Genomic DNA, 12,769 nt, shown 5'->3' on the forward strand with positions numbered 1-12,769 from the left:
TATTGAAATAAGCTATAATCTGACATATATTTCGATACATTTCAAGGTCACTTCCAGAACACAAAATTGCGGATTTTTGTTCTACCAAAACAGTTTTTTGGACTTTTTGTCCTCAAGGAATGGTTTTAGAGGTTTCTGATGTTCCAGAAAGTTGTAGAGAATTGCAAAACCTTTAATTTGATACCAAATTGAGCAAAATCGGACAATCCGTTCAAGAGATATAACTCTTAGAACTTTTAAAATTCAAGAATTTTTCAAATGGCTATATCTTCTAAACGGTGACATAGAATTTCTTCATTTTTGGACTGATGAAAGATATTGAGTCAGGCTACAACATATCAAAATTTAAAGGAAAACGATAACAGATGTTGGGAGATATAGCCCCTTAAAGTTAGGCAATTTTTGTTTTTGTTTTTAGCGCCAAAGTACGGCTGTTACCGTACTTGAGTTATAAGGCAAAGTTTAGTCACAAAAATTTTCCGCCACTCTTTTTGTAATGTGGGATGTCTAAAACGTGCTCATACCAAGTTTGAGCCCGATCTTAGGGGGTCGGTTTTTCCGACGATTACAATACTTGGTATGCCACGATTGTGGTATACCAACTAATTGAGAATACTTTGCCACGTGGAATTTGATTGATAATTTTATTTTATTAATTTGTTTTAAATTTTTAATTATGTTTTTTTTAATTTGAAGTTTAAGTTTTTCATCTTTTAATTTTGGAGATTTCAGTTTTAGTCCATTTTTGCCTCCTTAATTTTAAATTAAAATATCAGAAATGATAATGTTCTTAACCCTTTCGAGTCCAAGTGAATTATTGAAGCATTAAAACATGCGCTCTTATCATGATATTTATTCTGTGGATGTTTTCAGAGGACGTTTTACAGTTAGAACGACTTCTTTGGCCTCTTTTACTTAAATTTAATTGATTTTTCTGAACTTTTTTATGATTTTTTAAAATTTGAAATTTATGTTTTTCCTATTTTAATTTTGAAGATTTTGATGAAACTCTCAGAATGATTGTTCTTAACCAAACTATACGTTTCACGTTTGGGTTTACGTATTTATATAACCCAAACATTGATAAATAATTAGTTATTTTAATTTGTTTCAGTAAACTGATTTTGATAAACCTGAAAACAAAAAATTACAAAATCATGATTTTTCTTTAAAAATGTCTTTTGAGATCAAAGAATATTTAAAAAAAAAGTTTAAAGATAAACTCAAACAACTCAAAACACTCAAAACATTATTTGTGATTCTTAAAAGGGTTAAACTTTCTTGTAAAATATATATTTTAAGAAATAAAAAAAAATTTCTTAAGCATTATTTCAATGCCAAATTTTCAACTAAATAAGACAACAACATCCCTAAGATTTTCTCTTAATGTGTGGAAGACACAAAGAATTCATTGGAGGCGTTGGGTGCTCTACTCAATATTCATTAGTTCAACAGCCACAAATTAATCTCAAGGGTCATATAAGGCATCTAGAGTAGAGGCCACATGTACAGCATATTAAATGTTGTAATGTTGCTAACTTGTAGGCCAATACATACAGAGTGAGAAGGAACTTTGTGCTCCAGAGAGAATGAATTGGTATTAATACTTGAAGGACCCTCAATATGTGCCCCACAATATGCCTTCAAAACTGCGGGAATAAATCCCAGATGAAAAAAAAATCTCATGTGAAATCCGCTGAAGGATGTGACGGATTAAGGCCAAACACAATAATTGGATATTAAGAGGCAGAGCAGCGGGAAGATGCTGTCGGAGGAGGAAACTACAAATTTATGTCAGAATCGTTCGCATCATAGAGAAACTCCAATGTTTGAGCATTGATGGTGCTCTGTGATCTGGAAAATTGGAGATCTTCACTTTGTTTACATCTCCCTCGGCAGCCAAACATATCAAACAATTTTGTATTTGTTATCCCTTCGCTTTTCCTTTGAACCATCACCCATCAGCCAAAGGGTCTGACCGACTCAAAAAGCACTTGAGTTCGATCAAAATCAATGAAGGCAAATTTTCTTTTCTCTGTACCTGATTTCTCTCTTTTTTTTTCCTTTCTTCCAACAATCATCTCTTTTTGCTCTGATGCACACAAATTATATAATTTTGCAAAGTTCAGGAGAGATGTAGGATGGCCTCAGATGGGCTATGAATTGGATGAATCTAACACACCGCACCAGGATGACATCATTGTCACGAGGTGTTAATGAAGATTAAACACTGAAATGCTAATTCCCCGCCCATATGAGCTTCATAAATGCGACCCATGATATCCAGCGAACCGTGTTGATCCTCATTACTTCCGCCACACCGGATGCATCCCATTGTCAGCTGTGAGAGTTCTCCTAGTGAGAAACATATGCTCAAATCACTACAAAATAATATTCTATTTTATTTTGTATTTTTGCCTTCGTAATAATTTGTGATTTGAATAGGATTTGTTTTCAAAAATGTTTGGAAAGGTATGAAAAAGCTAAAGTATTTCCCGTAGAGTTAGAACAAATATTTTTGTCAAGGAAAATTTACAAAATTTCCCACAGCGGATAACGTTTTTCTCTTTACAATTTACTAGAAAATTTAAATAATTCAAAAGGATTAATTTTATAGAAAAAAAAATCTTTGATAAAATGCTTGTTTTTATAAATGAAAAGGAAAATCATTTGAATAAATTTTAAGTGAGCTTATGTGCTTAATATTTAGCTTAATTTTATTAATATTGAACCTAATTCAGCGACTAAGAAATCCTTGAAATTCGCTTGAAATTTCAGTACAAAATTCAAAGATTTCAAGTATTTCTTGGTCGCTGAATAAGGCCAATTTTGAGGGAACAAGAAATTATACCTATAAAAAGATTCCAATCAGTTCAACAGTTTTATAAGAGAAAATTATTGACCAAGAAACTTTCTAGAATCTGACTTAGAACATTCAAAATTGCTAAATTGACTAATCAATGTGTAAAAAGTGTAAAAAGAGAAGGATTTTGTTAAGATTTTTGTTAAAAATAAATTCGATTTTGAATAAAATTTCCCATCCAAACTAACCGAAAATCGGACTTTAAAAAATTCCTGATATTATACACATTCACCTGCCCTAAATCAAAAGAAAACTCTTGAATTTTAAAGAAAAATATATTCCCAAAAAAGAAAACTCCCCCGCAGAGGCAAAAAAAAGTATTTTCAATTTTCCCTACAAATTATTATTTAGAAAAAATAATAATAATCTCTCGGCAGAAGCAATGACAAATCTCCCAGCCACTTGCTTTGTTGTCGAGTGGTGGTTGACACAAAGGGAAGAAAAACATGAGAGCTTTTCCTCTTTACGTCCCTCCGCTCTACATATTTTCACTTCATGGAAGAGGAGCAAAAAAAAAATAAAACTCAAAAAATTGGTGATGTTTAAATTTGCATCTTTGAGAGCTTTCAACTTATTTCTCTCTTTTTTTTGCGCTCGAGCAAGAGACGAAGCATCTTTTTTAAAATTAATTTGCACATATTTCACGCCTGGTACTCCAATCATGTGCGCCCCTTTGATGTTTGCGCATCCCGAGGAGTGGATCCACTCTGGCAGATGGTTCAAGTGCAGAAGGACGAAAGGAAAAGTCTTGATTAAATTGCGATAATGATGGGCGTCAGGAAAAGTTTTGCAGTTATAGAGCGAAGAGAGAAAAAAAGGACGCACTTTGGGTTTGTGAAAAGCAATGAATGTGCAAAGTGTGTCCTCAAAAGAGGAAGGCTCGAGCTTGTATTTGATCTTTTAATTAAATGGTGAAGAGGACATACACAGATTACTTACAATGGGATTGATGTTTGCAAAGTGTCGCAGATTTTATGCTAGAGGAATATTATTCCTATTCAACATAAAAGGATAAAATAGAGCGACGGGTTTGTTTTAAAGAGAATTCAGAATTATATTTTTTTCCTTAGTTAGAACGTTTTGAAGTCTTTAGTCGTGAACGTCGTGAAGTTTCGGTGGAACAATTTGACATTCTTCAGGTTTAATTATAATTTTATTTCAATTTAAATTAATTAATTTATTTTGATTGCTGATCGTTTTCTTGAAAATTGATAGATTCTTAGATTTTTAATTCGTTGCCATGAAATTGAAATTATTTAATTCATTAAATTTTGAATTTCAAAATGCAAATAAAGAGAGGCTGAAGAAGACAATAAAAAAATTACAAAACGTCCTTAACCCTTGGAGGACCCGATATTTCTATAACCTCAAACTTTTACCTTAATTTTTTCTTAAAAAGAAAATGTTTTCCTAAGTTTTATTTTAACGACTTGAAGTAATTGAACTTTCCAACACATTTAATTGTAGAATTTATCTCAAAATGCTAAAAATATTTTTTTTTAAGATTAAACAAAGAAAAATTGGCCACAGTGGCCAGTAAAATCCTCCAAGTGTTAAATGACATGAAAGTCCGTCCTTTTAATTTATTTTCATCGGTTTTTCTTCCTTTTCTTCACAAAAATACTAAAATCATTAAAAAACTATCCTTTATTTTAATTCCTGAATTTTCCGTATTAATTAAATATTTTTCTCCCTGACTTGCTAACCCATTTCTTTCACTTCTTCTCTGTTGGAAATTTAAATATAAAATAAATTAAATAGACCATTTAAAATGAGCTTTCAATGAAATTTTTTTGAGCTTTCTTCCCTCTTCTGAAATTTTTCTTTTCCTCAAAGCGGAAAATGCATTGAATCTGCGAGTATATAATTTTCCCCTCGAATTTTCCTCAAAACGGAGAAAACCCAATCAAGTACCACTCGACCCCCAAAGTCAAAGAACGCCCTCCAATGAGCTGGCTGTAGGCGTGTCGCGCATTTCCACCCCTGAAACACAAGGGGGTTGCTTTTCACGCAGCACCCCAGCCATGGAAAAGCTTCGATTGCTTCTCATGTCGCCTCGGTGCGGGATGAAAAAAAAATCTTATGGGCTCTTTTTTCTGTTTTTCTCCCTTCGAAAAAAAAAGAAAAGCTTCAGAAAATGTCTCCCAAACCCTTAAAGCTTACATTTTTCATCCACTTTTCCATTCTCTCTGGTGTGGGGGATTAAACAATGAATAAAAAAAAAGGGAGGAAAAGTTGCGTGGAGAGGCTTTGCAAAGCGTTGCACGTGTCTATTTTATGTTGTACTGAAATGCACATGCAAACATTTTAATCGACGACATCAGATAATCAGACTGTGAGCCACCCCCACCCACCCACGTTGAAGGGAATAAATTTAAATGTGTATAGTCCTGCCCGACGGGAAGTTTTCATGCGCAAACACACCACCCGGAATACCAAATGAGCGCCTTGTCCGTTGGCTGCAAATTGCAGAGCGCGCACCTGACATGGCCAGCGAAAAGGGGATTTTATGGCGAAAATTTATTTACTCAGCGCGTGCAACAAGATCGATTGCCAGCCCGGCGCACAGGTCGCAGCAAAAGCCTAGCGTCGCGATGGAGGTGGTGTGGGTGAAACGCACAACATTGCATGAAATTCACAAACAACTCACAGAGCAAGAAAACCATTTGTCTTTGAGCCAGAGATATCTTCATCGCAACACTTCGTGACTTTTGTGTGCTGCAGGGGGGGGGGGTTATGGTGGTGGTTTTATTGAATCTACAAAAACGGAGTTGGGGGTGGGATTTGTTCATTTAGTAGGTATGCAATGCAAAAGCACATTGAAAAGGACATTTGTAAGAAATGTTGCTAAATTGCTTTGATAGAAATCGATTAAATGGGGAGGATTTTGCAAGGGCATTGAATTATGTGTGGGTGGATGATTTACAAGATTAACCCTCGCATTGCCATATGACGGGTAGATGACCGACCTTAGAGCTCAATTTCGAGCTATTGTACCATAATTCTTAAAGATTTAGAACCCATCTTTTGGGAATAAGTTCCTTGTTTATCTGAGAAGATTGTGTCAAAATTTCAGGTCAATCCGAGCACCAGAAAAAGAGTTATTAACAAAAATGTTAGAAGAGGGAATTCAAAAATTGGTGTAACGGTCTTTATTTCATATTTTTTTCTCTTTGTCACTCATTGTCTCTTTCTTGACGATTCTAACCTCAAGAAAATTATTGAAAAATGGAAAAAATCATCAAAAAATCCATATAAAATTTTGTTGTGTTCTAAAATGAACAAAAAACTTCTTAGGGAGTACAAAGGAGTCTGTTAAAGCTAATTTGACCGAAAGAATTAGTCTATTTTTTGCGAAAAATTCTATGGGTTCGGTCACCTACCCTATGGCGATGCGCCTAAGTATTTTGATCATAGCGTACGGAAGGTTAACACGTCAACGACTTTTCGTTAATTTTTATGACCTTCTTCAGGCTCAGTTTTATGCAGAATTTGATCTTTTTTCAAAATCAGAACGTTTTATTTTGCATAAATCTAAAACTCCTAAAATTTTTACCTCCTTCGCAAATGATTTAACATTTCCACGAAAATAAAATCATTGCTATAGCATCCTAGCCAGAACGGTTATAATTGTGAAGAGGAGCATAATCCGCACCGGTGTGGGGTAAGTGAAATTCCGAGTGAAATGTGAGAGTTTTGATGCCAAAATGAATTATGAATTTATCATTGAGCTGCGCCCCCGCACACACGTACGACCCTCCGGCATATGCACTCCATTTGCAAACTTGTTCGCAAATGAATAATTTCTGCATACCTAATGTGCTCCATCGCACTCAAGTGGTGGAATTTTTTTCTCACTCACATTGCCTCACAAAATTCTTGGGGCGATTAAAAATACACATGAAAGAGGGGAATGGATGGCAAAGCGCGCGGGTCTTTTGGGAAAATAGTTAACATTTTATAAATATTTGCTCAGGATAATTGATCTCAAACCCTCGGCGGAATTTCGGTGGCTAAGCTTTTCAGTCAACTCCCCGAGTTTCTCTCTTTTACATGCGGCCAATACTCTGCTGCTGGTTGAGCCTCCGCCATCCCTTGGCAAACACGCCGGGGGATGCACATCATATCAATTTGTTTGCATTGAAATTTACTGCATATGGATTTTTGAATTTTGTGTACGATTGAGATGAAATATATTGCTTATTTGTTGGGAACGATTAGAGCGGAGCCCTTCAGGTGATTTTGAAGGAATTTACGTCTTAAATATTTTTAATAAAATAAAATTGTTATGTTTGGTAGACAAGAAGTTTTTGAAGGAGTCTATTCATTTTTATTAACTTAATATTTTTTTCAAAACGAAGCAAAATAGATAAATGAAATCTTCTTTGTCTAGACAAGATGGGAAAAACCAAAAAAGCTTTGAATGAAAATTAATAAATCCCGCCCCTATTCTATCTTATGTTCTTTTAATGCATCAATCATATGCATTAGTGCTGCAATCCATGATCGTTTTAAAGAAAAGAAACGTAATATGATTAAATCTCCATAACACAAAGTTTTTACCATAGTTTTGAATAGATTTTTCATATTAAATATGTAATGAAGCATATGCTTCACGCATTTAAAAGAGTTAGAATAGGGGTGTGATTTTTTTAATAATCTTTTTGGATTTTCTTGAATGTTTTTTGGTCCAAGAAATAAAATTATAGCACGAATAAAAGTGAATAAACTCCTATTTCTTAAATCACTTAAAAATTCAATTTAATTCGTAAAATTGTATTTTATTTGCACAAATCCACCCCCTCTGAACATATTTTTTCAATAAATTTAATTAATTAAATCATCCAGTTGGATGTAACGAAAAAAATTGCAATTGATGACTTTCAAAAATCCTTCATATTTCATTAAAGTAAAAATATTTACCCTCCATAACAATCAACTCAAAAATATGCAATCAAACTGAATTAACTTCTGAGAAGGCCACTTTAGGCAGGGAAAAAAATTTATGAAAATTGCTTTCGAGAGGGGCTGCAAAATTCCAATATAAGACCGTCAAGGAGTCACGCGAAAAAAGGGTTCCGTCGGGAGTGTTTTAATGCTTCATCTTAAGAGCAACAGCATAACAATAACTTCCTTGATGTTTCATAAAGAAAATCATTCCGTAGAGAATGGAAAAAAACTCTTAAATAGAGGGTGTTTGAATGCAATTTCTTAAGAAATAAAAAAATGCGAGAGGACTGAATTCTCGTCAATAAACACTTAATTGTTGACAGAAAGTGGTTTTTGTGGATTAGAGGGGTTTGTTTATTCATTTCTTTAACTACATATCCCAACATTTATTTGCAATTTGTATACTTGAAGCCGAGGAATGCACAGGAAATCCCTCCCTAAAAGGCATTCAAATAAATTTCTGGTTGATTTAAGCCCGCAATCCGCAAGCTGTCACCCTGAATTTGAGTCCTCAACATCATTATTCATCTCCCCCTCAATCGGAATAATTGCGTTTTTGGTTGTTTGTTTGTCGTCACATGTATGTACCTATGTATAAAACGAAAGCGAGATATACGCTCTGGATCATTTTGCACTGTCACCCCCTTAATTTTCCATCTGCTAAAACACGAGATTTTCCTCTTGAATAAAAAATATAATGGGGGATGAGAATGTAGCGGAAAATTCGAAGCATATTTCTCTAATTTTCTTCATTCAGCTGGTTTAACGGATTTATTTTTAATTCGACTATTTTTGACAGTTTTAAGTTTGGCAGAATTTAATAAACGTTAAATGAAATTAAACGTGAAAATTACTAATGTCAAAAGAGCATAAATAACACTGAATAAATTCTGATAATGATGATTTTTAAATCTCTTTACATGGTCTTTGTGGTTAAAATCATAAATCTTCCATAAAAATTCCACTCTAATGGAAGATAAAGCCTCCACTGAAAGGTGATTGAAGACCGTGGTTAGCCTTAATAAATATTAATTTCCAAAATAAGAAATAAAGCATTAAAGAACTTTAAAAAATAATGTAAAAAAACATTTCAAAACGATTTTAAAGCATTTCCAAAAAAGATCCAATCCAGCGAGGTTTTGATTAATTAAAACTTATATGAATTTGGGGTAGATTCTGATAAAAAATCTGTTCTTTTCTTTTCTTTCAATTCGTCAGTTATAAGATTTTTGGTATTCTGGGAAATATCTTATAGGATTTTGACATTTTATTTCCCTCTTTAATCCGATTTTTGAAGGAAAATTACTTTTCCAGACCTCTTCAGAGATCTTTATATTTTTCTGAAAAACAAGTTCTTTATTGTTCTTTTCTAGAACGACAATATAACGATTTAAAAACGCCCATCTGTAAAAATCTTACAACAACTTTTCAGTTGTTATTTCTTATTTAATTTATTTTTCAGAAAAAAAAAAGTTCACAATCACCCCAACAATTAAAATTAACAGTTTTTCCCTTAAACGCTTTAAGCAAACTAATGCAAAAAAAACATTTAAAATATCTCAAAAGAAATTCTTTCTATCTCATGAAGAAAACACGAAAATTGTTCAAACAAAACATGGAAAAATTACCCCATTTTCTCACCCTTTTGTAAAAAATATTCCCAGCATAATTTGTTTAATAGCCATAACAAGAGCCGTAATATTTCATAAAGTATTAGTTTTCCGGAAACTTCTGTGAGAAATCAACCCCCATCCCCACCCATGCAGGTGAGATGAGAGGCGCTAAAAGTTTACTATAACACGTGCGTGCAAGAGTCAACATTCGGAAGTTGCCAATTATGATGTGGGCGGACGGAGGGAAAAATAACCGCACGACAATTTCCTCCCGGGGGCGCCGTGTGTGCGGGAGGGTCGTCCGTGTCCATTTATGACGGCAATTATTGCGATATTAATGTTTGGGATGAATTTATGAGGAGTTTTGTTAAAACAACACCGACACGTGTCCTGCAGAGAGGCTCCCTGGACATTTTGCTAATTATTTCGAAGGGTGAGAGAGGACGAAGTTGATATTGTGCTCTCATACAGCTTTTGAGCGCGCACAGAGGGTGGAAATCACTCAATCAACTTTATTGTGTTTTCTACCCGTTGAAGATGAACAAAGGGATGGGAAAAAAGTGAAAAAAGTTACTAAACTGTTAAAGAATTAATGAAGACATTTTTTGGATCTTTTTTAATCCAAATTTTATTATTTTTTAGAGAAATTTTTAAATTTTAAAAGTTTTCTTAAGGAATTTCTAATTTAATACAAAAGAAAGCAACCCCTTTCTTCCCTACACACCCCATTCAATCATCCACCTCACCACCCACCACCCATCAACTAATCAAGGAAGTGGATGAATATGCTAATTATAACGCTAATGGATTTCAAACTGAGGAACAGACAGGGAGAGAGATAGATAGAGATGAAATCCTTATCTCTTTGACACATCATCCACCACCACCACCCTCAAAAGGGGATTCAATCGGTAAATCGCTGGCAGATTCAACCCCTTATCACGGAGGGTGTGAATGAGGTGTGTGTGACAGTTGATGTGATGAACTGAATAATTCGGCGGGGACACGCCGTTAGTGAATTGAAAGACAGGGCAAAAGTGAATGCCTTCTACCCCCTTCATACACATTTTGTGGGCTTTGTGTCCTCCTCTTCTATCGTAGCAGAAATCCCTTGAGCACTTGCTGAGATTCACACTCCTCCTGGCCACATTCACCCACTTCCCCCTTATCTCCGTTCCCTCCCTGCCGCTCTTACTCTTTGGCAAAACGTAAGGGGGTTGCGCAGCCACTTGAAACTATACGTTTCTCCAGAGAAGAGCTCAAACAACCGAGTGGCTGCTTCAGCGCCCAATGTGTTGGCTTTTGTGTGCCATCTCTCATCCCCGTTTGATGCTCTATTTGATTTGATCCCAATGAGATTTCCATCCACCCACACGTAGGAGAAAAGACCCCCGAATGGTCAGACTTGAACTTTTGCTCCCAATCAATTTTGGTCAATTGAAAAGACCTCTCTTCTTTACACTTTCTCATCCCCGCAAAAAACCCTTCGTATAGCTCCCTACTCTATAAATCTGTTGTGCATCCGCTTTTCGTGTCATCTTCATCACACACACAAACATTTACACGCAAAAAACACTCTGAAATCATTGATAACATATTTTTAAGGGGGTGTTGAAATCATTGAGAAAGAATAAGGGGTTGTTTTAGGATAATTTAAATTAAACCCTAAATAATTAGGAGAAGATTTACTTTGTATAGCTCAAACAATGGGTCTAGCTGATCTAACTATAATTTCTTTATAAAGCAAAAAAATAATTATAAAGAAATTATTTAATCATTAAAGGAGTCCATTCACATTTATTAGTATTATCTGAAGATTAAATATTGGACAAATAAAATCCCAAATAAGGCTTAAAATTAGTGCAAGAAGGACTAAAAAATTATCCATTTCTTTAACGAAAATACAAGGAAAATTCTGCGAATGTTAGAATAAATGAAAAACTAAAATTGTACAGGATGAAAAATTTGCAAACTTTTGAATAAAATTAACGTTTATCAACCGTTAGATAAAAGAAATTTCGAATGTTAAGGGATGGTCTCAAAATTTTGGAAACTCTACAGAATGGCCAAAATCTAAGAATTTCAAGTAATTTTTTTGAGCACAAAAATTTATTTTCAAATTTGAAAATACTGAATTCTTATCAGTATTTGGTCATTTAATGAGAGTGTAAGCCAATTTCCAATTTCCCGAGTTTCCAAAATTTCGAAACCATCCCTTAGATTTAAACAAAAAATTTCTAAAAACTATTAATTTGAATACAGTCATACTCCGCATAATCAAGTCTTGGTTATACTCTTCTCACCCAATTTTAATGCGTAAGAAGAGTTTAACCAAGACTTGATAAAGCGGGGTATGACTGTACCAACCTTCATAAAATCTCGACTTCTAAGTCATTTTCTTAGATCAATGTTTGTGTCTTATTAAATTCTTTTCTTTTGTTTTTTTTACATCCCCTTGAAATTATTTATGGCTACGCCCTTCTTAGTTACAACAAGAAACTTAAATGAATACTGTCGTGATCGTGCAGTAGGACCGTCGTCAAAAAAGGTTCTCCGCGGTAAAACGGCTGCAGAATAAGGAATTTCGCCTTCGCAGTGGGACAATTAGTACTATTGGAAAGGTAGGATACCAATTGTCCTACTATGAAGGCAAAATTCCTCATTTTGAAGCCGTTTTACCGCGGAGAAGTTTTTTTGACGACGGTCCTACTGCACGATCACGACTGTATTGAATCAAAGAGACGTGACTTTTATTTTAAAGATTCTTGAAGAATTTTCTAATTTTTTCCTGTGGCTACGGTGTAATCTTTAAGGCTATATTTTAAGTCTTTTCAATTCTATGAGATTTGTTTTATCTAATATTTATATGATGATAAGTGAATGGACTCCTTTTTTAACCTTACTTCATATCCGCACATTTTAATATTTTTATCATGAAGTGTATTGTAAGAAATAAGTTATGCTGCATTTTTGTCTGACTTAAGGGGGGTCTCTTTGGAGAGCTGGTGAAATTAAATATTTTAATTTTTCTTGGGGTTTTTCTTAAACTCGGTTTTTAAGTGTTGGTGACATTTAAAGACTTATTATTAAAGAGTAAGAAAATCACTTTCCGCCATCTTAGATGCGACGCCATCTTGAGATTTTCCTCAAAACACAAAGGTAGGTTTTTCTCAGGATCTACTGGATGGATTTTGATGGGGTCAAAAGCAAATGAAAGAGGACATACCCGTGCAGATTTTGATGTACCAGAATTTTGAATTTCCACTCTGGGGCTGAGAAAAGTGGAAAAATGTGACTTTTTTCAGATATTTTTGACGTTTTTCCACTTTTCTCAGCCCCAGAA

Source organism: Lutzomyia longipalpis, chromosome 2 (genome assembly GCF_024334085.1).
Source record: "Lutzomyia longipalpis isolate SR_M1_2022 chromosome 2, ASM2433408v1".
In the NCBI taxonomy this organism is placed as follows: domain Eukaryota; kingdom Metazoa; phylum Arthropoda; class Insecta; order Diptera; family Psychodidae; genus Lutzomyia; species Lutzomyia longipalpis.